The sequence below is a fragment of the Pinus tabuliformis genome, chromosome 9 (assembly GCF_031772625.1).
Source record: "Pinus tabuliformis cultivar Carrire ecotype Pingquan chromosome 9, CPIR1, whole genome shotgun sequence".
NCBI lineage: Eukaryota > Viridiplantae > Streptophyta > Pinopsida > Pinales > Pinaceae > Pinus > Pinus tabuliformis.
In genome coordinates, this window is record NC_142307.1 from 1,984,989,048 (window position 1) to 1,985,016,233 (window position 27,186).

The 27,186-nt window shown below is 35.1% G+C and overlaps 1 pseudogene across 1 annotated transcript in view; it reads right to left on the reverse strand.

The window, feature by feature from the left end:
* LOC149156968 (cell number regulator 13 pseudogene) overlaps positions 1-27,186 on the reverse strand; it is an 80,505-nt pseudogene that overhangs the window by 50,207 nt on the left and 3,112 nt on the right. The window lies entirely within an intron of this gene.

Below are 27,186 nucleotides of genomic sequence, written 5' to 3' on the forward strand. Positions count from 1 at the left end.
CGGCCCTGGTTGGTCGATAGACTCTTTGGAATTGTAAAAACTCTGTTATTTTATTTACCTGAAATGAATTGAAAACACAGTAGTATACATGTACATTCTGTTACAGAGACAAAAATCTTGGAACTGTGTGTTTAATTGTGCACTGTATTTGATGAAGGAAGAAAATGTATGTATTTCTATTATTCTCCTTTACATGTTCTGCTGCTGAACCCCTCTGGGTTATTTCGTTTGTCTTTTTGTACAATAGTTTGGGCAGTTAGTTAACTGCTTGGTAGTTATGCTATTACAGTTTGTGCAGTTGCTATAGTTAACTGCTTGGTAGTTATGCTATTACAGTTTGTGCAGTTGCTACAGGCATACGTTTCCTTTACTATTTGTTTGTTCACTTGTCCCCTTTATACCATAAGGGTTTGCTGTTTACATACTTATTGACACTAATCTATCTTTAACACTTCTAACTAAAACCTGTTACAATAATTAAAATAAAACAAACATAAATTAAGACAACAGAGTTTAATGCTGTAGTTGACCCTGAAAGAAATTAAACAAAGAAAACATAATAACTCTGACAGGCTTGCTGTCCCCGTTCATCTTCCCCAATCTTCTTCCGAAACTGTGTTCACCCCCTCTCGGTCTTCACCCTGTCGACCAGATGCTCCTGCATCACTTCAGCGAGACAATCAATCGTTAACATGGGAAATGCATAGGAATTCATCTCAGCAAATAAAACAGAATGATGGTGCTCAAGGATTTTGAGTGGAAAATTGAGCATTAGCTCCAAGAAAGGGAAAATTTATTTGCGTATTATTTTATGAATAGTTCTAAAGGCTTAGTGGTCACATTTTAAATCTATTTGCGTATTATTTTATGAATAGTGGTCACGTTTTAAATCGACTAAAAATAATCAAATATTAGCACGGCAGGATATTTTTTCTCAATTTGTTGCTGAAGCAATATACATATATATATATATATGAATATGAATGAGAGTAAGAAAAAATATTGCGTTCTTTCAATTTCACTGTATAGAAAATTACAAAATATGTTACAAAATTGGGTTGAAGAAAACACAGACAGTTGAAAAAGTAACATGAAAATGTAATCAGAAAACTCGGATGCCCATCAGCTAATTACAAAAAAACCAAGATAAACGGTTTCAAAAATATGGTTCTTGAAGGGCACGATGTCCAACCTCATATGAAGATATATTATCAAGCAAATACTCTAGTGAGAACTTTCAACAAAATCGTAGCAACAAACCTGTATACTTTTCAAATATGGACAAAGATGATTGGAATAATGGAATACTTACAATCTTATGGGCATACATGACAGCTTTGCTACAAGTACACCGTACCTATCGGAGTATGCAACAGAAGGTGAAGGATCGCCTTGAAGGTCCAGTATGAGTGTAAATAAATATAATTAAGAATGAATGTAAATATTGTGAGTGATAGATTGTTAAGTGTGAGTTTAAATATAGTTAAAAGTAAATATAAATATTTAAGTGTGAGTTTAAATATAAGTGTGAGTTTAAATATGTTTGTTTGTTTGTTTGTTTTTTTTTTTTTTTTTTAATGTAAAGATGATTTCTAGAATGTACTTTTTTTTTTATGGCAAAGAAATATTTTCTAAGAATAAATAAGATTGAGTTTATTTAATATTTAGCATTGAATAATTGAGAGTTGAGTTCATAAAAGATGGTATTGCTAGAAATAAAAGAGTTGTTGATTTTTTCCTTGTTCCCATACCCAGTACACTATTGGGTTTTTTTCATAAAAAATTTTGTGTTGTGTGCCATTGGGTTTTCCACATAAATTTTTTGTGTTGTAGTTCTCAATCATTGTTTATTTTATTTTGTTTACAAAAAATATTATATTTTTTATTGTTTTTTCTTAAATTGGTATTAGAATTGGTTTTTGTTGCTAGGTATGTTGAACAATATGAAGACTCTAATGAGTGATATGGAGAAGCTTAATGGGACTAATTTTGCCCTGTGGAAATCTCAAATGGAGGATACATTGATCTTGAATGATCAATGCTTGCCAATTGAGGGACTAGCAAAGAAACCTTCAACAATGGTAGATGAAGATTGGAAGAAGTTGGACAGAAAGCCATTGCTACAATTCGGTTGTACCTAGTAAATAATGTGTACTCAATGTGGCTAAGGAGAAGATAACAGAAGGTCTATGAAAAAAGTTGCATGACATGTACGATAAGAACACAACAACAAACAAAGTGTTTCTAATGAAAAAATTATATAATCTCAAGATGAAAGAGGGTGCTTTAGTTGTGGAGCACTTAAATGAATTTAGAGTAATGAGCTTGCATATGTCAAAATCACTCTACATGATGAGATTAGAACCATAATCTCATGTGCTCCATGCCAGATAGTTGAGAGCATTTGATAGTAGCAATTAACACTTCAACACTTGCAAGGACCCTGGAGTTTGATAATGTTAGCATCAGTTTAATGAAGGAACAGTTGCAACACAAATCAATTTCAAAACATAACGAGGAGAAGCTCTAGCCTTATCTGATCGTGGAAGGAAAATTGAATGTGATGGACGAGGGAATTCAAGATCTAGAGGTAGATCAAAGTCTAGGAACGAAAGAATAATTGCCATCATTGCGAAAAATATGGTCACATTAAAAAGAATTGTTGACATCGAAAAAAGAGCAAAAGTGGCAAAAGGAGAAAAAGGCAACCACCAACAACAATGAAGAAACCATTATTGTTGCATCACAAGGCGGGGTATTAATTATTTTTTCTTGCGAAGATGCATGTCTTTATGCTTCTAATCATGATAATAATTTGATTTTAGATTCTGGAGCTTCCTATCATGTTACACCAAGTAGAGAAATTTTTGTTTCTTATAAATCTGGTAATTTGGGTAAGGTTCGATTGGGAAATAAAAGTCTTTGTCATATTAAAGGAGTATGAGATGTTATGTTAAAGACAAAATATGGTTCCATTTTATTTTTGAAACAAATTAGGTATGTGTAAGAGCTTGGAATGAATTTAATTTCCACTAGTAAGTTAGATGATGAAGTATACCATACAGTGTTTGGCAAAGGAACATGGGAAGTTATTAAAGGAGCATTGGTCATGGCTAAAGGAATCAAGGCGGGAACCTTGTATACGTTAAGGGTAAACAAATAATTATTGAATGTCGTTGATGTTGCAAAAGAAGGAAACTCAATGGATCTATGACATAAGCGGTTGTGTCACATGTGTTAAACATGCCTTAAAATCCTTGTTGAAAAAAATGTTCTTCTAGGTTTGAAATCACATGAACTTAATCATTGCGAGCATTACATATGGCAGACAACAAAGAGTTTTATTTATGAGATGTTTCCATGAAAGGAAAACAAGTATACTAGAATTGGTATATTCTGATGTGTGTGGGCCAATATTTAGTAGGAGCCTCATATTTTTTCACATTCATAGATGACGCATCTAGGAAGGTTTGGGTATATCCCATGAAAAGAAAAAATGAGGTGTTTGAGATATTTAAAAATTTTCATGTTGTTGTTGAAAGAGAAACTACTAAACTATTGAAGTGTTTAAGGACAAATAATGGTGGTGAACATTTCTCAAAAGAATTCAAGGATTATTGCAATAGATTTGGCATAAAGAATGAAAAGACTATCCCTGGTACTCCTCAACAGAATGGTATTGCAGAAAGAATAAACTATACTATCATGGAGAAGGTGATGAGTATGTTATCCAACTCAGGATTTGAAACACATTTTTTGGCAGAAGTAATAAGGCCAACTCGTTACCTCATAAATCGATCACCTACTACAACCTTGGATGGTGACATACCTGAAGGAGTTTGGACTAGTAGGAAGATAAACTATTCTCACTTGAAAATTTTTGGATGTGAATCATTTATGCATATTCCCAAAGTTAATAGAATTAAGTTAGATGATAAATCCATGAGGTGCATTTTTTGGGGATATGCAAATAGTGAGTTTGGGTACCATCTTGGGGATCTAGTTAAAAATAAAGTTATTAGAAGTAGGGATGTTATATTTAATGATTTAGAAATGTTTAAAAGGTCTACAAGTGATATAGAGGTTAAAAAAAAACAATTAATAGGCTTACAAATATTCCACCATGATCATTTATGCATATTCCCAAAGATAATATAATTAAGTTAGATGATAAATCCATGAGGTGCATATTTTTGGGATATGCAAATAGTGAGTTTGGGTACCATCTTGGAGATCTAGTTAAAAATAAAGTTATTAGAAGTAAGGATGTTATATTTAATGAGTTAGAAATGCTTAAAAGGTTTACGAGTGATATAGAGGTAAAAAAAAAAGGAACAAACAATTAATAGGTTTACAAATATCCCACCATGAATCATTTATGCGCATTCCCAAAGATAATAGAATTAAGTTAGATGATAAATCCATGAGGTGCATTTTTTGGGGATATGCAAATAGTGAGTTTGGGTACCATCTTGGGGATCTAGTTAAAAATAGAGTTATTAGAGGTAGGGACGTTATATTTAATGAATTAGAAATGTTTAAAAGGTATACAAGTGATATAGAGGTTAAAAAAATAAAAATTAATAGGCTTAAAAATATCCCACCATTGCAAGAAGATGGGCAAGAAATTCAAGAATGTGATAGACAACAAGTGGAAAATGATGCACAACAATAAGAAGAAATACGTGGTGGCTTTTGCAAGAAGTCCAACTAGAAAACACACCACCACAATTGGTTTGCAGGTCTAGGAGGACTCATAAACCTTCACAAAGGTATCCACCCTTAGATCATAGTTTGCTAACTAATGAATGTGAACCTAAAATTTCACAGGAAGCTTGTAAAGTGGAAATTAACAAAGAGTATAAGAAAGAAATGGAGGAAGAAATAGACTCTCTATTGAAAAACAAAACTTGGGAATTAATAAAGCCACCATAGGGAAGAAACATCTCACAAAACAAATGGGTATACAGGATTAAACATGAGGGTGAAGGGAAGAAAGAAAGGTACAAGGCAAGGCTAGCAGTAAAAGGGTTTGCACAAAAAGAAGGTATTGATTTTACTAAAAAAAAGTTCTCTTGTTGTTAAGATGTCATCCATAAGAGTTATTCTTGGTCTTGTTGTTGATTTAGATTTGGAATGTGAAAAAATAGATGTTAATACAACCTTCCTTCATGGATATTTGAAGGAAATTTATATGCAGCAACCAGAAGGATTCAAAGAAAAAGGTAAAGAGAATTTAGTTTGCAAATTGAAAAAGAGCCTCTATGGGCTAAAATAGACACCACGCCAATGGTATAAGAAATTTGATTCATTTATGTTGGAACATGGTTTTAAAATATTAGAGGTTGATCATTGTGTTTACATCAAGGGGTATGAAGAAAGATACATTGTATTGTTGTCATATGTGGATGGCATCTTAATTGTTGGACATGATAAGAATATGACCAATAGGTTGATGAATTATTTGGGTATCAGATTTGCAATGATAGATTTGGGTCCAGTATAATAAATACTGGGCATGAGAATCATATGTGACAAAAAGAACAAAAAATTTTGGCTATCACAAGAAAAATATATTGAAAAGGTGTTAGACAGGTTCAATATGAAGGATGCCAAGCCAATCGGTACACCCTTTCCACCTAACACCAAAATCGGTGTTGAATTATGTCCCTGTGATGATAAGGAGAAAGAGGAAATGAGAAGCACTCCTTATGCTTCAACAATTGGAATCTTATTATATGCCATGGTATGTACCCGGCTAGATATTGCAGATTCAGTGGGAGTTGTAAGTAGGTTTCTTGCAAATCCATGAAAACAACATTGGCAAGTGGTAAAGTGGATTTTAAGGCATCTCAAGGGTATTGGTAATTATTGTTTATGTTTTGGTAATGATAATGTCAAATTTAAAGGTTATAAAAAAAGAAAATATGGCGAGAGATGTAGACAGTATAAATTCCACCACGGGCTATTTATATACTTTTGCAGGTGCAACAATGTCTTGGGTGTCGAAATTGCTAAAGGTAGTAGTTCTCTATACAACAGAGGTAGAATATATAGTTGTAATTTTTTTTTGTAAAGAGATGTTATGGATGCAATGCTTCCTATAACAGTTGGAAATAAAGCAAGACAAATATGTGTTCTATTGTGATAGTCAAAGCACTATTCACTTAGTAAAAAACCCAACATATCATTCTAAAACAAAGCATATTGACGTTAGATATCATTGGATTCTCCAAGTAGTAGATGATAGACTACTACAGTAGGAGAAAATACACACAAAAGAAAATACAATCGACATCTTAACAAAAATATTCCCAAGAGATAAGCAAGAGTTTTGTAGAACATTCACTAGTGTGATACAAAGTTGGTGAGAGATTTTTGGGAAAAGCTTAGTGGTTTTAATATTTGGTCTCAAGTGGGAGATTGTTAAGTGTGAGTCCAAATATGGTTAGTAATGAATGCAAATATTTAAGTGTGATTAGAAATATTTAAGTGAAAGTTCAAATATGATCGAGTGAGAGTGTAAATATTTTTAATTTTTTTTTCTCTCAAATATGTTTCTCGAATGTAACAAAGACTTCTAGAATGTAATGGAAACTTAAAACAGGATTCTCCTCGATTATAACGAAGAATTATTCCATAAATAATATTGAGTTCATTCAATGGTTAGCATTGAGTAATTGAGAGTTGAGCTCACAAGGGAAGACACTTGTAATTATTATTGCTAGTAATAAAAGAGTTGTTGATCTTTTCCAGTGGTTTTTCCAAGTACACTATTGAGTTTTCCAAGTAAATTTTTGGTGTTGTGGTTCTCAATTATTGTCTATTTTATTTAGTTGATCAAAAATATTATATTTTATGTTGTCTTTTCTTAACAAACGATAATGTATTATCTAATTTATCACGTGTCCATGTATCCTCTTATATATACATAGACTAGCACAACCACATTTATATTAATATAAATGTGGCAGATAAAAGTTGATAGACGTATATCAACTAATATCAATATTACTAATAATATAATACAATATTATTATACAGATATTATATAATATTATTAATATAACATATTAATAATATTATATAATAATAAATAAAGATAAATTAATGAATAACAAATTAAAATAATTTTAGAAATAAATAATAGCACACATAAAAAACATTATAAATTTATATAATTATTATTATTATTTCTACATATTAAGAATATTATATAATATTATATTAATATAAATTGATGAATTTAAAATAATTTTAGAAATAAATAATAACACACATAAGCAAATATTATAAAAATTAATTAAACACAATTTAATAAACCAAAGGGAATAATAATAAAAACCCAAGGCATTTTACACAATGGAGTAATATTAAACCTAATGGATTAATGTTATAAACCCAAGGTATATAAACATTAAGATAAATACTACAAATAAGACACTCTGTCACAATGCGGCATTGAACCATGCTTAACCTTGATTGATTTTCATATTGAGACAATCTTTGTCAGAATGCGACATTTGACCATGGTTGGCTATGCTTGACCATGTATGTTTTTCATATTGAGACAATCTTTGTGACAATGCAACAGTGGACCATGGGATGTTTTTCATATCGAGACAATCTTTGTCAAAATGATGCATTCAACCATGATTGACCATGTTTGATTCTATAAAACATGATCAACCATGGTTGACCATAATTGTCCATGATTTTCACTTGGAGAATATGTATCACAATGCGACATTTGACCATGGTTAACCATGGTTGAGTATGATTGACCATGATTGATATTATAAACCCAAGCGAATAGTAAACCTAAGGGAATAATAAACCCAAGGGATTAATACTAAAACCCTAAGGGATTAATACTAAAACCCCAAGGGATTACGAACCAAAGGGAATAATATTAAACCCAAGGGATTAATATTATAAACCTAAGGTATTACTTTAAGATAAATATTATAAACACTAAAATAAATATGGTTGACCATGGTTGATTTTCATATTGAGACAATCCTTACCACAATGCGACGTTGGACCATGGTTGACCATGGATATTTTTCATATCGAGACAATATTTGTCACAATGTTACGTTCGACCATGATTGACCATGATCAACTATGGCTCATCATGGTTGACAATAGTTTTCCATGATTGTCCACGATTTTCACATGGAGACAATTTTTGTAACAATGCGACATTTGACTATGGTTGACCATGATTGATCATGATTGATATTATAAACCAAAGGGAATACTAAATCTAAGGGATTTATATTACAAACCAAATGGAATAATAAACCCAATGGATTAATACTAAAACCGCAAGGGATTATGAACCCAAGGGAATAATATTAAACCTAGGGGACTAATCTTATAAACCTAAGGTATTACCCTAAGATAAATATTATAAACACTAAAATAAATATGGTTGATCATGGTTGATTTTCATATTAAGACAATCCTTATCACAATGCAACGTTCACCTATGGTTGACCATGTATGTTTTTCATATCAAGACAATCTTTGTCACAATGCAACGTTGGACTATTGTTGACCATGGATGTATTTCATATCGAGACAATCTTTGTCAAAATGTTGCATTCGACCATGATTGACCATGTTTGATCCTATAAAACATGGTTGACCATGGTTGACCATAATTATCCATCATTGTCCATGATTTTCACATGGAGACCATTTTTGTCACAATGCGACATTTGACCATGGTTGAGAATGATTGACCATGATTGATATTATAAACCCAAGGTAATACTAAATATAAAATATTTATATTATAAACCAGAGGGAATAATAAACCCAAGGGATTAATACTAAAAACCCAAGGGATTATGAAACAAATGGAATAATATTAAACCTGATGCAGGAGCATCTGACCACCCTTAATCAAAATTGAAATTTTGAGCTTTGAAAATGGAAACGTGGATAATCTTTGTAAATCGAGGCAAATTCTGTTTAAACAGTGCTAAATTGATGGAATTGATAAGTCTCTAGAAGGTTTAATTAAATGTAATTATCTACCATGTATGCGAATAGAGAGATTTAGGCGATTTGTAGGAGAAAATCGTGGATCTTAGATGATCCACGCTTTTGTAATTTCCTCTATAAAAGAGTCTATGTTGTGTGAAAGGGGGAGATAAGGATACAATGTAGTCGCAGGGAAATTTGTGACTAAGGCCATGAGGCCTTAGCCTGTAATCAAGTTCTGTATATATTTGAAATATACGTGTTATTATACATCTGCATTCTGGATTTTGTGTGTCTGTGTATTAGTTACCTATAATTTAGATGTATGCAATGTTACAGGTTTATTGATCGACCATCAATCACTATAAGGATCGATGGCGATCCAATGATAATATGATATCATAGAGTGAGTTGTTGTATGGAGAAATGTAAGTGCCTTAGATAAAGTATGGCAGAGTAATTTGTGTGTTAAATGTGAATTCTACCAATAAGCGACTACACGATAACCATTGGATTAGAGAACTGATCAACAAAGGAGAGGTGTTCAATCGAAACTGGAGTCGATTGAGCAACACAGCGGAAACTGTCGGATCGGTTAGATCGACAGATAATAATGGTGGAAGAGGAATCCAGAGGAAACATCATAGCCATCCGATGGGAAAAGATCCACGGTGATCGCACAGAAACTTGCAAGAAAGTTACCTTTGCTAATGGACCCGAGAAAATCATTTAAAAGAGTTTAAGGTTGTGAAGGATCAGACTGTCTGTTTAATGGCAATTGGACGCATATCCCGTCGGGAAATGCATGGGACTTAATTCAAAAAACAGATGTGATAAGGTTTTATACAACGGTCTTAAAACCTCGTTGAGTTCCGACCATCGAGACCGTTCATTGGTTGAGCGATCGGATGGTAATCGCGCTCGAATGTGCATACGGTTGAACACGTCGGGCGGACCCGATATGTTATCAAAGAGGTTTAACATTTATTTGGGTTCTGGTCTTAAACGGCCATAAAAGGACTGATGGTGATTGGTCATGTTTCTCTGTGATTCCGCTGATTATTTGCTTCCAATGTATATGTGAGCCCATAAGCCACAGGTCCACGCATGTATTTTTTAAAGAGACAGCTTAGCTGTCATCATTTTGGTATTAGAGCAGAAGAAGATTCTGCATTCAGAAGGAGGTACAATTATGTTGAAGATTGGTGAGTTTATGGTCTTATATTGTCATACAGATAGCGGCAGAAGAAAGTGAGAATATTGTAGCAACCTAGAGCAAGGAGTAGTCAATAGGTTCCATAGGAAAGAACCAGAGAGATGCCGAAAGATTGAGCTCAGAGGAGAGAAGCTTGGTGAGGTATCGTGTAGCAAGGAGGACTTGTTACTGCAGAGGTTTTGTTGCAGCTCACAGAAATATTATAAAGGATTTATTAATTAGTTAAAAATTAAATAGATTAATCAAATAAATAGAATTAATAAATAAACATGAAATAAATACATAAAATTAAATTAATAGACATATTAACAAATAATAAATAATAAAATTAATCTATTCTTTTAATTAATCAAACAGATTAGATAACTAGTTAAGAATATTAATAAAAGTAATTAATCAAATCATTAAATTATTTTTTTACATTAAAGAAATAAACATAACAATTAAATCAACAAAACAATAAAACTAGTTAATTAATCAAATTAACAAATTAATAATATAATAAATTAATAAACATATTAATAAATAATAAATAATAAAATCAATTAATTAATCAATTCTTTTAATTAATTAATTAACAAATCAATTAAACCAACTATTTAAAATAATTAATTTTATATAAAAATAAAATTAATAAACATAATAAGTAATTCTATAAATAATAAAATTAATTAAGTTATCCCTTTAACTTATTAATAAATAAATAAATTTATTTATCCTTTAAACCTATTAATTAACTATTTTATTAAAAAATAAAAATAAATAAATAAAATCTTTAATTAAATTAATTAATTAAATGAAAAAACTAGTAAAATAAGGGCCGACCTATTTTCTTACATATTTTCTTTAATAACTTATATATATATAACCTAAATCTAGCTCCTGGATACATCATTAAGATCTGGAGAATATCCATTGACGCATCCCCTGATGATGGACTCACTCGGTAGTCCGAAATGTTGGGTTCACAAAACTCTATAACAGGTCATTCCTCTTCTCTAAAAAGATCATAAAGGCAATTCCACAAAGGATGTGGGTAGAATTGCTAAGGGATGGAGAAGCATATGACCACGTGGTCATAAATTTTTGTACCTTGGGAGTCTGATGCATGAGCATCTGACCACCCTTAATCAAAATTAAAATTTTGAGCTGTGAAAAGGGAAACGTGGACAATTTTTGTAAACCCTGGCAAATTCTGTTTAAATAGAGCTAAATTGATGGAATTTATAAGTCTCTAGAAGGCTTAATTAAATGCAATTATTTGCCATGTATGTGAATAGAGAGATTTAGGCGATTTGTAGGAGAAAATTGTGGATCTTAGATGATCCATGCTTTTGTAATTTCCTATATAAAAGAGTCTGTGTTGTGTGAAAGGGGGAGATAAGGATAAAATGTAGTCGCAAAGCAATTTGTGACTAAGGTCGTGAGGCCTTAGCCTGTAATCGAGTTCTGTATATATTTGAAATATACGTGTTATTATACATATACGTGTACTCTGGATTTTGTGTATCTGTGTATTGGTTACCTATAATTTAGATGTGTGCAATGTTACAAGTTTATTGATCGACCATTGATCAGTATAAGGATCAATGGCGATCCAATGATAATACGATATCATAGAGTGAGCTGTTGTATGGAGAAATGTGAGTGCCTTAGATAAAGTATGGTAGAGTAATTTGTGTGTTAAATGCGAATTCCACCAATAAGCGACTACACTGTTGGGTTGTGTTATATTCTTTCCACGACTAGCCCATGTAGTCAACCAAAGGATTAGAAGGCACCGATTGCGTAGCAGGGAGAGTCACAGGGGGTTTGAGGGGTGCAGGTAACCCCACTCTATGGGGTTCGAGGCAGCGCCCTGGAAAATTTTGTTTTTGGACCCTATGTTAGGTTGGGCAGACCTGCCTATGTTTTGTGCATGATTTTCGCACATGGTTTTGGACGCAATGGTTTTCGGTCCATGGTTTTGGACGCGATGGTTTTCAGTCCATGGTATTGGATGCTTCAGCATGTATAAATATGTATTGTAACATTGAAAGGAACATAATGAAAAATTAAGCTGGTAGTCCTGGTTTAGGGATATAGGGGAAAATATCTGTGTATATGTGTTTTATGTGTTATGCTCTCGCATTGTTTATTTTCTTTGTTTTAGAATTTATATGCAAATAATTTCTGTACAGGGTTAAAACCTACATTTTGTATCAAAGTTGTTTTGGCCTCAAGGGGATGCCTTTGTTATTGAGGGGTTTCGCTCGAGCCTGTGGTATACCCTATTCAGTGGGAGATCTGCGAGATCGATTCTGGTGGTGAAAGAAGATGGCGAGTAGTGGAAAGATAGAGATCGAGAAATTTAATGGTTAGAGTTTTGAGTTATGGAAACTCAAGATGGACGATCTGTTGGTGGATAAAGATCAGTGGATCGCAGTAAATTCTAGTACTAAACCAATGGGAGTGTCCGATAAAGAATGGAAGAAGTTGGATCGGAAGGCTAAGAGCACAATACGACTGTGTGTTCAAATTTAGTATTGCTGAATGTATCAGGGGAAGCTACGACGAAGGCTTTGTGGGACAAGTTAGGGACTTTGTACCAATCTAAGTCTCTGGTGAATAAATTTTTCCTACAGAAAAAGCTGTATAACCTGAGGATAAAATATGAAGACTCGGTGACAGAACATCTGAACGCATTTAATATTGTGGTAAGTCAGTTATTATCTATTGATATCAAAATTTCAGATGAAGATAAGTGCATCAGTTTGTTGTGTTTTTTACCAGATTCGTGGGATAGTCTAGTTATTGCAATAGGTAGCAATACAACTACCTTGTAGTTTGATGAAATAGTCTCATCCTTGCTGACGGAGGAGATGAGACAGAAAAATATGGAGAGCCAGAATGGTGATGCCTTATCTGTACGAGGACGGTCCCAGAATAGAAACCAAAATAAGTCATCGAGTGGGAGATCTAAATCTCCAGGAAAACCTGTAAAGGTGGTGTGATAGAAATATGGAAAGGAAGGGCATTACAAAAGGGACTGTAAATCTAAAGATCCTAATAAAGGAAAGGGATCTGATGATGCTCCTTTTGTAGAGGCGAAAACCACCTCAGATGAAGGTGGGGATGTGTACTTGGCTTCTTCAAGTACACATGTAGATTATGAGGCATGGTTGATTGACTCAGGTGCATCCTTTCACTTCACTCCCCATAGAGAGTGGTTCTGCGAGTATGAGAAATACGATGGTGGTGATGTCTTCTTAGGGGATGATAGGAAGTCTAGAATCACTGGTCATGGAAAAGTAAAGTTGAAGTTGCAAGGTGGAAGGGTTAGAACAATTCTTGATGTTCTACATATTCCTGCATTGGCCAAAAATTTGATTTCTGTAAGCAAGCTGGATGATGCAGGTGTAAAAACAATGTTCGAGAAGGATACCTGCAAGATGGTTTGGGGGGCACTGGTATTGATGTGGGGAGCTTGAATTGGAACTCTGTACAAGTTGCAAGGTAGCAATGTTGTTGATGGGTGCCACAGTTTTGTGGTTCCTGAAAGTGAAGCAGAAAATCTAGTGGTCTCTGAAGAGAAGACCATGCTGTGGCATTAAAGGCTTGGACATATTGGAGAGAAGGGCCTTCAAATACTTCATGGTAAAGGTATGGTAGAAGGTATGAGTAATAGCTCTCTGGATTTTGATTTATGTGAAAATTGTGTATATGGGAAGCAGAATCGAGTGAGTTTTCCCTTTGGTGGTAAGAGGACAAAACAGATATTAGAACTTGTGCATAGTGATGTGTTTGGACCTGTGAAAGTTCCATCACTGGGTAAGTTTGTGTACTATGTATCATTAATAGATGACTTCTCAAGGAATACATGGATATATTTCCTTAAGAAGAAATCTGAAGTCTTTGACAGGTTTAAAGAATTTAAGGCTCTGGTGGAAAGCCAGACAGAGAAGAAGATAAAGGTGTTGAGGACAGATAATGGTGGAGAGTTTTGCAGTAGGAAATTTGAAGAATTCTGTAAGAAGTGTGGTATAGCACGGCAGAAGACTACTCCATATACACCTCAACAAAATGGATTTGTAGAAAGAATGAACAAGACGTTGATGGAAAGGGCAAGAAGCATGCTCAGTGGCGCCGGGTTAAGACAAGAATTCTGGGTAGAGGTGGTGGAGACAGCATGTTATGTGGTCAATAGATCACCTTCATCAGTGTTGGAGGATAAGACTCCACAAGAGGTATGGACTGGTAAGAAACCCTCTCTTTCACATCTGAGGGTATTTGGATGTGATGCATATGTACATGTTCCAAAGGAGAAATGAACCAAATTGGATTGAAAAGTGCATCTTTATTGGGTATAAGGATGGGTTAAAGGGTTATAAGCTTTGGAACCCAATAACAAGGAAGGTTGTGTACAGCCGAGATGTGGTGTTCAAAAAGGTGAAAAATGTGATTAAACATGAAGTCCAACCAAAAGAGCCTGGAAAGATAGAGTTTGAGCTAAAGGAGGAAGAATCAGACTCTACAGCAGAGGAGGAATCAGAAGATGAAAAGCCACAAACTCTAGATGTGAGAAGATCAGTTCGAGAAAGAAGGCAGCCAGAAAGGTATAGTCCATCTGCTTTCTGTTCAAATTTTTCTTTGTCTATTACTGATGATGATCTTAGAACTGTGAAGGAAGCAGTAGATTCAGAGGATGGAAAACTCTGGAAAGAGGCCATGGTTGATGAAATGACATCTTTTCACAAAAATGAGGCTTGGGATCTGGTGGAGTTATCGGCTAGAAGGAAACCCATTGGCAACAAATGGGTGTTCAAGAAGAAGACAAATGCAGAAGGAAAGGTGGAGAAATACAAAGCTCAGTTGGTAGCAAAGGGTTATTCCCAAGTGCCAGGAATTGATTTTGGTGATATTTTTCTCCTGTTGCCAAGGTAACTTCTATTAGATTACTTTTATCTGTTGCTGCTACTTTTGATTTTGAGGTAGAACAGATGGATGTGAAGACAACATTTCTTCATGGGGATCTCGAAGAGGAGATCTACATGAAGCAACCTGAAGGTTTTGCAGTGAAGGGTAAGAAAGAACTGGTATGCAAGTTAAAGAAGTCTCTGTATGGGTTAAAACAATCACTAAGGATGTGGTATCAGAAATTTGATACATTTATACGGGGACTTGGCTTCACCAGAAGCAAAGCAGATCACTGTGTGTATTTTAAATTAGTTGGTGACCGTGTTATTTTTCTGGTCTTGTATGTGGATGATATGTTGCTGGTTGGAAATAACAAAGAAATTATCTAGGATTTGAAGACCCATTTGTCCTCCAAATTCGACATGAAAGATCTTGGTGCTGCAAACTATATTTTGGGCATGGAAATTAAGAGAGATCGAATAAAGAGGAAGCTCTGGTTAAACTAGAGGAAGTATGTTGAGACAATATTGCAAAGCTTTAATATGTAGGATAATAAACCGATGAAGGTTCATATTCCTGTACGTGTAAAGTTATCTGTTGAACAATGTCCCAAGACATAAGTAGAGGAAGAGGACATGTCTCGTGTTCCATATGCAAATGCAGTTGGTAACTTGATGTATGCAATGGTCTGTACTAGACCAGTCATTTCACATTCAGTGCGAGTATTGACAGGTTTATGTCAAAACCAGGGAAGGAGCATTGGACAGTAGTGAAGCGGGTTTTTAGGTATTTGCGTGGAACTATTGATTATGGTTTGTGCTACCAAGGAAGACCAGGATTGGACAGAGTGTTGGATATTCATGGCTTTGCTAATGCAGACTGGGTTGGAGATGTGGATCAAAGAAGATCTACAAGTGGGTATGTGTTTAACCTATTTGGAGGTGCAGTCAATTGGATGAGTAAGAAACAATTTGTAGTGGCACTATCAACTACAGAGGCAGAATACATGGCAGCCACTCATGCAAAGCAAGGAAGAAGTTTGGTTGTAGAGATTGTGTTCAAGTATGGGGTTAGTACAGGGAGTTATAAGGATAGATTGTGACAACCAAAGTGCAATTTTCTTAGCAAAGAACCATGCATAGCATTCAAAGACAAATCACATTGATGTTCAGTATCACTTTGTGAGGGATATGATAGAAGACAAAAAGGTGTTGCCAGTAAAGGTGGACATTTTGAAGAATACTGTAGATGCATTGACAAAATCTGTGAGCTTTGAGAAGTTCTCTTAGTGTAGAGAAACAATGGGCATTGCAGGGATGAATAAATGACTAAGCTCTCTTGTGGTCCCCTATGGAAAGAAAAAAACAAGTGGGAAAATGTTGGGTTGTGTTATATTCTTTCCACGACTAGCCCACGTAGTTAACCGGAGGGTTAGAGGGGGGCGGAGGCCCCCCTTCGTTGCACTGATTGCGTAGCAGGGGGAGTCACAGGGGGTTTGAGGGGTGCAGGTAACCCCACTCTATGGGGTCCGGGGCAGTGCCCCGGAATTTTTTTTTTTGGAACCTATGTTAAGTTGGGCGAACTTACCTATGGTTTTGTGCATGATTTTCGCACATGGTTTTGGACACAATGGTTTTCGGTCCATGGTTTTGGACGCGATGGTTTTCGGTCCATGGTTTTGGACACGATGGTTTTTGGTCCATGGTATTGGATGCTTTGGCATGTATAAATATGTATTGTAACATTGAAAGGAATATAATGAAAAATCGAGCTAGTAGTCCTGGTTTTGGGATCCAGGGGAAAATCTCTATGTATATGTGTTTTACGTGTTATGCTCTCGCATTGTTTATTTTCTGTGTTTTAGAATTTGTATGCAGGTAATTTCTGTACTGGGTTAAAACCTACATACACGATAACTGTTGGATTAGCGAACTGACGAACAGAGGAGAGGTGTTCAATCGAAACTGGAGTCAATTGAGCAGCACAACGGAAACTGTCGGATTGGTCAGATTAATGGATAATAATGGTGGAAGAGGAATCCAGAGGAAACATCATAGCCATCCGATGGGAAAAGATCCACCGTGATTGCACGGAAACCTGCAAGAAAGTTACCTCGGCTAACGGGCCCGAGAAAATCATTTAAGGTTGCGAAGGATCAGACCGTCCATTTAATGGCAATCAGATGCCAATTGCGTTGGGAAATGCACAACAATTAATTTGAAAAACAGACGAGATAAGGTTTTACACAATGGGCTTAAAACCTCGTTGAGTTCCGACCATCGAGACCGTTCATTAGTTGAGAGATTGGACAGTAATCACGCTCGAATGTGCGTACAGGTTAACACGCCGGGTGGACCTGATATGTTATCAAAGAGGGTTAACATTTATTTGGGTTCCAGTCTTAAACGGCCATAAAAGGACTGGCGGTGATTGGTCGGGTTTCTTTGTGATTCCGCTGATTATTTGCTTCCAATGTATACGTGGGTCGATAACCCACAGGTCCACGCACGTATTTTTTAAAGAGACAACTTATCTGTCATCATTTTGGCATCAGAGCAGAAGAAGAATCTGGGTTCAGAAGGAGGTATAGTTATGTTGAAGATTGGTGAGTTTATGGTCTTATATTGTCATACAGATAGTGACAGAAGAAAGTTAGAAGATTGCAGCAACCTAGAGCAAGGAGTGCTCAATTGGTTCCAGAGAAGAGAACTAGAGAGATGTCGAAAGACTGAGCTTAGAAAAGAGAAGCTTGGTGAGGTATCGTGTAGGAAGGAGGACTTGTTACTGCAGAGGTTTTATTGCAGCTCACAGAAAGATCATAAAGGAAATTCCATAGAGGATGTGGATAGAATTTCTAAGGGATGGAGAAGCATATGACCAGGAGGTCATAAATTTTTGTACCTTGGGAGTCTGATGCAGGAGCATCTGACCACCCTTAATCAAAATTGAAATTTTGAGTTGTGAAAAGGGAAACGTGGACAATCTTTGTAAACTAGGGCAAATTCTATTTAAACAGAGCTAAATTTATGGAATTGATAAGTCTCTATAAGGCTTAATTAAATGTAATTATCTGCCATGCATGTGAATAGAGAGATTTAGGCGATTTGTAGGAGAAAATCATGGATCTTAGATGATCCAGGATTTTGTAATTTTCTATATAAAAGAGTCTATGTTGTGTGCAAGGGGGAGATAAGGATACAATGTAGTTGCAGGGAAATTTGTAACTAAGGCCGTAAGGCCTTAGCCTCTAATCGAGTTCTGTATATATTTGAAATATACGTGTTATTATACATCTGTGTGTAGTCTGGATTTTGTGTGTCTATGTATTGGTTACCTATAATTTAGATGTATGCAATGTTACAGGTTTATTAATCGACCATCGATCACTATAAGGATCGATGGGTATCCAATGATAATATGATATCACAGAGTGAGCTGTTGTATGGAGAAATGTGAGTGCCTTAGATAAGTATGGTAGAATAATTTGTGTGTTAAATGTGAATTCCACCGATAAGCGACTACACGATACCCATTGGATTAGCGAACTGATCAATGGAGGAGAGGTGTTCAATCAAAACTGGAGTTGATTGAGTAGAACAGTGAAAACCGTCGGAACGGTCAGATCAACGGATAATAATGGCGGAAGAAGAATCATAGACGTCCGATGGGAAAAGATTCACGGTGATCGCACGGAAACTCGCAAGCAAGTTTCCTCGGCTAACGGACCTGAGAAAATCATTTAAAATAGTTTAAGGTTGTGAAGGATTGGATCGTCCGTTTAATGGCAATCAGACACATATTGCGTCGGGAAATGCACGGGACTTAATTCGAAAAATGGACGCGATAAGGTTTTATACAACGGGCTTAAAACCTTGCTGAGTTCCGACCGTCGAGACCATTCATTGGTTGAGCGATTGGACGGTAATTGCGCTCAAATGTGGGTACATGTTAACATGCCGGGTGGACCTGATATGTTATTAAAGAGGGTTAACATTTATTTGGGTCCTGGTCTGAAACGGCCATAAAAGGACCGGCGGTGATTGGTCGGGTTTCTTTGTGATTCCGTAGATTATTTGCTTTCGATGTATATGTGGGCCCATAACCCACAGGTCCATGCACGTATTTTTTAAAGAGACAACTTAACTTTCATCAAAACCCAAGGGACTAATATTATAAACCCAAGGTATATAAACCCTAAGATAAATATTGAAACACTAAAATAAACATGGTTGACCATGGTTTATTTTCATATTAAGAAAATCCTTGTCACATTGCGACATTCAACCATGGTTCTCTATGATTGACGATAGTTGACCATGATTGATATTATAAACCTAAGAGAATAATAAACGCAAGAAATTGATATTATAAACCAAAGAGAATAATAAACCTAAGGGATTAATACTAAGGGTTCCTACAGTTCACAACCACCGAAGAAGAGGGAAGGTTGGTTGCTTGATGCAGTGGGGGTATTTGGCAAAACATTCCCTAAGTTATCCCTATTCCTACGAGGCATGAAATGAAATGTTTTTGGTTTGGTTTTGTGGATTTTTCAAACTTTTAAAGTGATTACAGAATTGAAATTGCAACTTAAATGAAAACTACTTACTGAATGAAAAGATTAACTACTTGATTGAAATCTAACTTGCAAAATGGAATGGAAAGCAAAGAATACAGAATGAAAAGGAAGAAAACTAAATTACTTTTGCAGAAATGAAACTAATGGCAGAATATTAGAAACAAGAAATAGAAGAAAGAAAGAAGTAATCACATATTACTCAGACACCTCCCCGACAACGATGCCAAAAAGTGATGAGCACCAGTATTGCAGCAAGAATGCTGCAACTCCTAGGCTACCGGCTTTACTTTATCAACCCGGGTATGTACAAACTTGGAGGTGACAGTGTTGTATACATAAGTAAAAGTGATGGTTCTACCTTTTGTCGCTATTCAGCTGGCGAGAGAACACTACGGTTTTCAAGCCAGACTTCTATGGATTTAGAAGAAGTTCGGTTCCTTGACGAAAGAAATGGAAATCTACTCTAAGAGAGAGCTGACCTACTGTAATAATGAAAAAGACTAAAATTCAATGCTAAGGCACACCATTTCCTAATTCACTGCTAAGAGCTATGCTTTGCAATAATGCTAAATTAACATGAACAAAATGCTAATGTCCTAAGCATGGAAGTAAAAACATCAAACATCACTATTATGCATGTAAAGGACTGTAATAAATCTGTTTGGTCTTTTTATGCTTTTCATGAAAAATCAAGTGTGCAAGCTAATCTCTTTTGGTGATGTGGCAGGTGGTCTATGGGTGCTAATGGATGGCTGGAAGGTTTAGGAGATGGTTGGAAGGTTTGGGAGACCCTTAGGTGACCTTGGGAGGCTTCCTAGAGGTTTTCCCTCAATTCGGCCTCAAATAGGCCACTACAGGAAAACCTACCGGATGTACTAGAAACCTACAGGATTCCATGTATTTATACAGGATATAGCCGAGAGAAAAACGATGGGTGTTGGAGGTGATGGAAGGCTTAGGGAAGGTGGTTGATGGGTGGAATGGAGTGACAAAATGCATGGGATCACTCAGAACCCAAAACCAAGGTTAGGAGATGGTTGGATTTGTTAAACATGCTTGGGGGAATTTCTATGTAAAATGATGAAATTGGTGGAGGTCTTGATGAAAACAAGGACTGCTTATGGGTGGGTGAAATTGGAAGGTTGTTTCCTGCTATGAGATTTCTTTCTACTTCTTAAGCACCTACTTTGCATCAAACATGTGTAATTTCCAAAAAGTCATGTAAACAAGAATAATTCTCATGAGCTAGAAAAGCAGAATTTAATGAACTAATTGTGTACGTTATGCATGAGGAAATTGCTGAATAAAATGGAACCATTGATGATATTTGTTGCAGGAATGAAGATAGAAGAGATGACAATGAAATCATACACTTGCAAAACTGATCAAATGTTGGTTCAAGTACAGTAAATTCTAAATCTCATGAAAGAATTGGAAATCTGTCTTTTTGGGGCTGCATAAGGGTCTTTTCCTCAAATCATGATCCCAGAAGGAAGAAGTGAGGCTAGGACACCTGCTAACAGCTTTGTGGTGTTTCTTTTATCCCTTCTAACCCGCTACTGAACTAAAGCATAAATGGAAGCAAACTGATAAACAACTAATCAAATCTACACTACTTGCAATGAAATACTTCTAAAGACAATTTAACCATGAATCTATGAAACTAAGTTAAACATACAGATACAAGAAGAGGAGCCTTTGTTGCTAGTGTTGGGCCCTAACCCAAGAGCTTTAGCCCTCTGATTTAACTCAGTACTGGATCAAGAAAAAGCTCATTCTTATTACCAAAACAGAAAATTACATCAATGTCTTCCACAAGTCTGGAGCTCGAAAATAACTAGTGTTTTTGAGATAAAAATTCAAATCCTAGTGAGGCTCTAGGCCTCTCTACTTATATAACTGAAGTCCCCAACGACTTCCTTAAATTTAAGGAGGCTTGGCTCCCAAACTTGAGATGAACTAACTCTTTATCTATCACTTGCTCGGCTCCCTTCTAACCTTCATGACTTGGATGCTTAAACTTCGAGCTGGTGGGATTAATGGAGGAATATTCGAATGGGGGAGGAGTAAATGAGGGGGATTTACCTCCTACAATCTCTCTCCTTTGTCCCATTCGAGTTTCAAACCTTAGTCTTGCCAAAATTCCTTGATTTTCTCTTCCAAACTTGCATTCAATGCATATTAGTCCACTAGGCATAATATCTCACTTTAACTCATCTCATTAAACAAAATATAATCAAAACATGTAATAAGTTGTGAGAAGAGTTGGTTTGACTAAGCTAGGAGGTGAATTAAGGCCCATATCATTACCCAATGATGAGGCTCATCAATTGCATAGATGTGGTCCTTTGGAGGATGTTGATGATGTTTTCTTCCACACTTGATTATGGATGTCCCCTACATACTTGAGGGCATTGGACCTTGTGATGACATGGGAACTTGTTGAGTTGTTCTAGCCCATATTGGAGGTGATGTGGCAATATTTTGATGAGATGATTCACCTTTTGATGATGGATGGTTCACCTTGATGATGGATATGGAAATCTTCCATGATGATTAGGCACCTTCAATGATGACATCACACTTTTGTGCGTATGTTATAATGACTCTTGGTGATGAAATATTGTAAACCTATAAAGCAATGTTTCACCTTTATCAAACCCTACACACAATTTCAAGAGATCCATCAACTTTTGAGAGCATTCATGCCACACATGTGGGCTTATGGAAAACATTTATGAGAGATGACTTGATATTTTGAGTATGATTCTTCATTTATAAGGCATTATTGAGGGTGTTGAGACCTCTCCACTCTTTTATCATAGATATTTCATGTGTTCTTGCCTTGTCTCTAGTGTTTGTAGAAGATAAGGGCACTATTTTATGCTTATAGGACTTTTAGTGGATGAGGATGTGCTAGATCTCTCATATAAATCAGTAAAGCACTCTTCACTTGCAAATCATTTCTATTTGTGGAGATATATCGCTATTTGTCTATTGTTCTTCTCCTTATGCTAAAAATCTAAGGAATGATGACTAGGGTGACTTCTTATGGAGATAGTATTATGGATAATCTTGTAACTTTTATGAATTTTCATGTCTAGGGCTTATGAATTTTCATGTCTAGAGAAAGTGATCCTCTAAATATTGTTGGATTTGCTTATGAATGATTATTAAATGTAATTGTACATTTCTAGTGGAGAGTGTGCATTCTATTGGTTTCTTCTTGGATAAATTTCTTCTTAAAATTCCTGGAAGGATTTCTAGGGGAAATTATTCCATTAAATTTCTTGTATTTTGTAAGATACTAAGTGGATCTTCTAGGGTTAGTAGTAGACAACCTTAGACATCATCTTATTTTCACTTGCTTCCTCTCAAGGGAGTCCTTAGTTGACTCCATATACCCCAAAAAATAAGTATACACTTCTTGATACATAAAATACACCTTTGAACTAAATGTGATGCATGAAAGACTCACTAATGAGATTATTTACTTACTCACTAGATGTAAAATGAATGGATTGTTTATCTATTCTTGCGGTCCAAAAAGTATATCTTCTTTTGCATTTTCATTGAAAATTTCTACAAATGTCGAGGCCCAAGATTTCAGAAATATGAAGAAACTTTTAGGTATCTCATAGTAACTCTAGACAATGTTCTTTTCGAGCCAATCAAAGATCAAGAACATGATAAGCATGTTAAAAAATATCACATTAAAGATCATCGACTTGTAGATAAAGAACTTCATCATTCAATACACAAATATTTTCACGAGGAATTTTAAAGTCTTACACTCCAAGTTCCCATTGAAAGCACAGAGCATGTAAAACATGAAAATGAATAATGAGATTATTTACTTACTAGAAGTAAAATGAATGGATTGTTTATCTATTCTTGTTGTCCAAAAACATATATTTCTCATGCATTTTCACTGAAAATTTCCGCAAATGTTGAGGTTCAAGATTTCAGAAGTATGAAGAAACTTTTAGGTATCTCATAGCAACTCTAGAAGATGTTCTTTTTGAGCCCATCAAAGATCAAGAATATGATAAGCATGTTAAAAAAATCATATGGAACCAATCATAGATCGAGAATATGATAAGTATGTTAAAAAAATCATATTAAAGATTATCAACTTGTAGACGAAGAACTTCATCATTCAATATATGAATATTTGCATGAGGAATTTGAAAGTCTTACACTCCAAGTTCCTATTGAAAACACAGAGAAACATGAAAATGAAGATATCAAATATTTGAAAAAAAGCAAGACCACTCATGAGTCCGCTCCACGGATGAAGACTTAAATGAGCATACAAGCTTCTATATTTCCTTCCTATGTAAACAAAGCTTTGGTGACTATACTTGTTTTTCAGGGTGCTATAATGCATTTTTTGATCATTTGAAAAGTGAATAATTTTTTAAGAAACCCTTGGATTTGATCTTGTTTGACGAAGAACACGATGAATATGAGATTAAAAATATTGATGATCTTCACATATTAAAAGAAAAAAATGGTATATGACTGGTTTTCATTTTGATGGTATCTTGTTTATGACGTTGATGATGATTCTAAAATCAAAGTTGTAGAATTATTGCCTTTGGCTTTCTAAAATCAAAGTTGTAGAATTATTGCCTTTGGGAAGCCATCTTTATCAAGTGCGATTGTAGAAAATTTTCATGACCATTTTCAACTATATATATGTACACTAATCATACAACTTTTTGGCAATACTAAGAAATTTTAACAGATTTTTTTCCAACCATCAAGGGTTGATGTATTATAGTTTTTTGATGGCAATTTCCAACCATATTCTACCGGGTGTAATAAATATTCTTTTGCGCGCTTGTAGCTGCCTTGTGAAGATAGAAAAGTACGAAAATTTTCAGCCGACCGCATGCTCAAATCTTGGTGAACATTCAAGTGTTCAATCAGCATAAGGGCACTCTTATTCAGCTGTGATTCACACAGGAAGAAAAGTTTTCCATAGCAAAAATTTCCAACCACTTCAATATGTCATTGGATATATAGCTCAGAATTATTCCTTTAATTTTGCGAGCCATGATTTTGTCATAAGGGCACTTTTGGAGCTAGCTTAATATAAGACAAAAGATGTTTCAAAAGCATATAGAGTAGGTACTACTTGATAATTAGAATTCAATTTTATATTTAATAAAAATTTTCACTTTAAATTTAAATAAATTTATAAATAAAATAATTGAATATATATATATTCAATTATTATTATTTAATTTTAAAGTCACGAGTTAAGAGGGACACCAAATTGATGTATGAGATTTTTTTTTATGGGTCAAGGGACCCAGAGATACATATTCTACCTCTATTAGTTTGGAATTTGTGACCTCTTACCAAGAAACACATGCTCTTAATCATTAAGCTCACTCAAAAAAAAAATCATTTTTTTAAATAAACAATTTTTCTTTTCTTTTTTAATTTAATAAATAAAAATATTATTTTTATATTTAAAAAACTCATAAAAATAATTTAATTGGTAATTATGGTGTTATAAAATATTATGTAAATTTGAAAATTTAAATTTCAAACTCCATCTAATCAAACATATATAATTATAAATAAAATATATATAATTATAAATAATTAAAAAATCTGTATCTATATCCCCGTCCCCACCTTAATAAAACCAAAAAAAAATCTAACGCATTTGTGTTGGAGAAGCCTGAAGGAACATGATCCCCATCCCCACCTAAAACATGAGAAAACAACTCAAAATAGGGCATTTGGGAGATCGTATTGATCTTAAAAAAATAAAAATAAAAAATTCATTCTTAGCAAGGGCAGTGTTGGTGTACATGCACTTAGACTAGCTGTGTTGGTGTACATGCACCTAGATTAGCTCCAGTTAATTTATTGCTTGCATGTGGCACATGTACACATTGACAAAAGATAAAGCACACTTAGCTTTAGTTATTGCATGTACAACTAAGCTTAATTTAGTTGCTTTTATGTATTTATTCTAAAACTAATATTGTAGAATCAATTTCATTCTTTTCTCAATTCTTGCTCGCTTCCTTCCTTCTCTTGCAAGCTTGTTTATTGTTTTGCAGATCTAGATCTGTGTATCTCAAAAATCTTACATGGTATCAGAGCATAGGGATTTGTAATCAGTGCACAAGCAATTTTATTTGCAGGTTCAGAAGATTGAAGAAACAACAAAGAATGGAGTCTAAATTGGAGTTTCCACAATCGGCAATTCTCACTCCATATAATTATTTCGAATGGAAGCCAAAGATTCAACTTCATCTCAGAAGTAAAGGCTTATTTCGAATAACCATGGGAACGGAAGTTGAACCAACATCGACAATGGAGAAAACAAGATATTTCAATCGCATGGACGAGGCCTTCGACATCCTATGTTTATCTATTTCTCTGGAATTGCTATTTCATGTTGAATCATGTTCAACTCTAAATGAAGTATGGAAAATTTTGGAAGAATTGTTTGGAAAACAGGATGAAATGCAAGGTCACATTCTCAAAAATGAGTTAAACTCATTAGATCCGAGAAACTTTGAGAACATTCAAGATTTTTTCACAAGGTATAAAACCTTGTTGGTGGAGTTGAAAGGATGCGAGATCGACAAATCCAAGCAAGAAAAGCAGTTGATTCTTTCCATTTTATCAAAACTCGGTCCAGAGTATGCAGTATTCGTCTCTACATTCCACACAATCAGATCTGCAACTGGTGCAGATTGGAAGATGCCCTCACTGGATTCTTTTATTCAGTCTTTGATGCATGAGCAAGATAAGCTCATCAAAATGGGCACACTTAAAAATTCCAAAGCGCATGCACTTACTGTGCATGTCAAAGGAGAGGCCAATCCCAAACCCCCTGATGGATCATCTGGCTCAAAGGAAAGGAAAGGAACGAAAGGGCAATCAATGTGCAATTATTGCCACCGTGGTTTTCATCCTGAATCTGCATGCATGAAGAAGACTATAGATCTTATGGCGTAGACACTCCAACAACACAATCTTGGAGACCACATTCCTGAGAATGCTAAGAAGAAGTCTGGAGAAAAAGCACCAGATCAAAGAGGTAACGGGCATGCTTTGCTTGCTCTTCATTCTGCACCACAAGAATGGATCATCGATTCAGGAGCTTCACATCATATGGCTTCTTCAAAGGAATCCTTTTCTTTTCTACATGCGTACTCAGGTCCTCCCATTCTCATGGGGATAATTCTGCAGTTGCAGCAACTGGACAAAGAAGAGTGCAATTCGAAGATGGAAGCTTTGAAAATGTCTTGCATATTCCAAGGCTTTCTGTGAATCTTCTCTCAGTGTATCAGATGACACACACAGGCAGCGGAAGGAAGGTGGAATTTACCCCAGATTCCGTGAGCATTTATGACATGCAAACCAATTTGAAGATTGCATCTGGCAAGGTAAATCATCAATCTCGTCTGTATACATTTTCTGATTTTGCTCCTCAATTAGATTCCTATGATGGAAATCGAGGTCA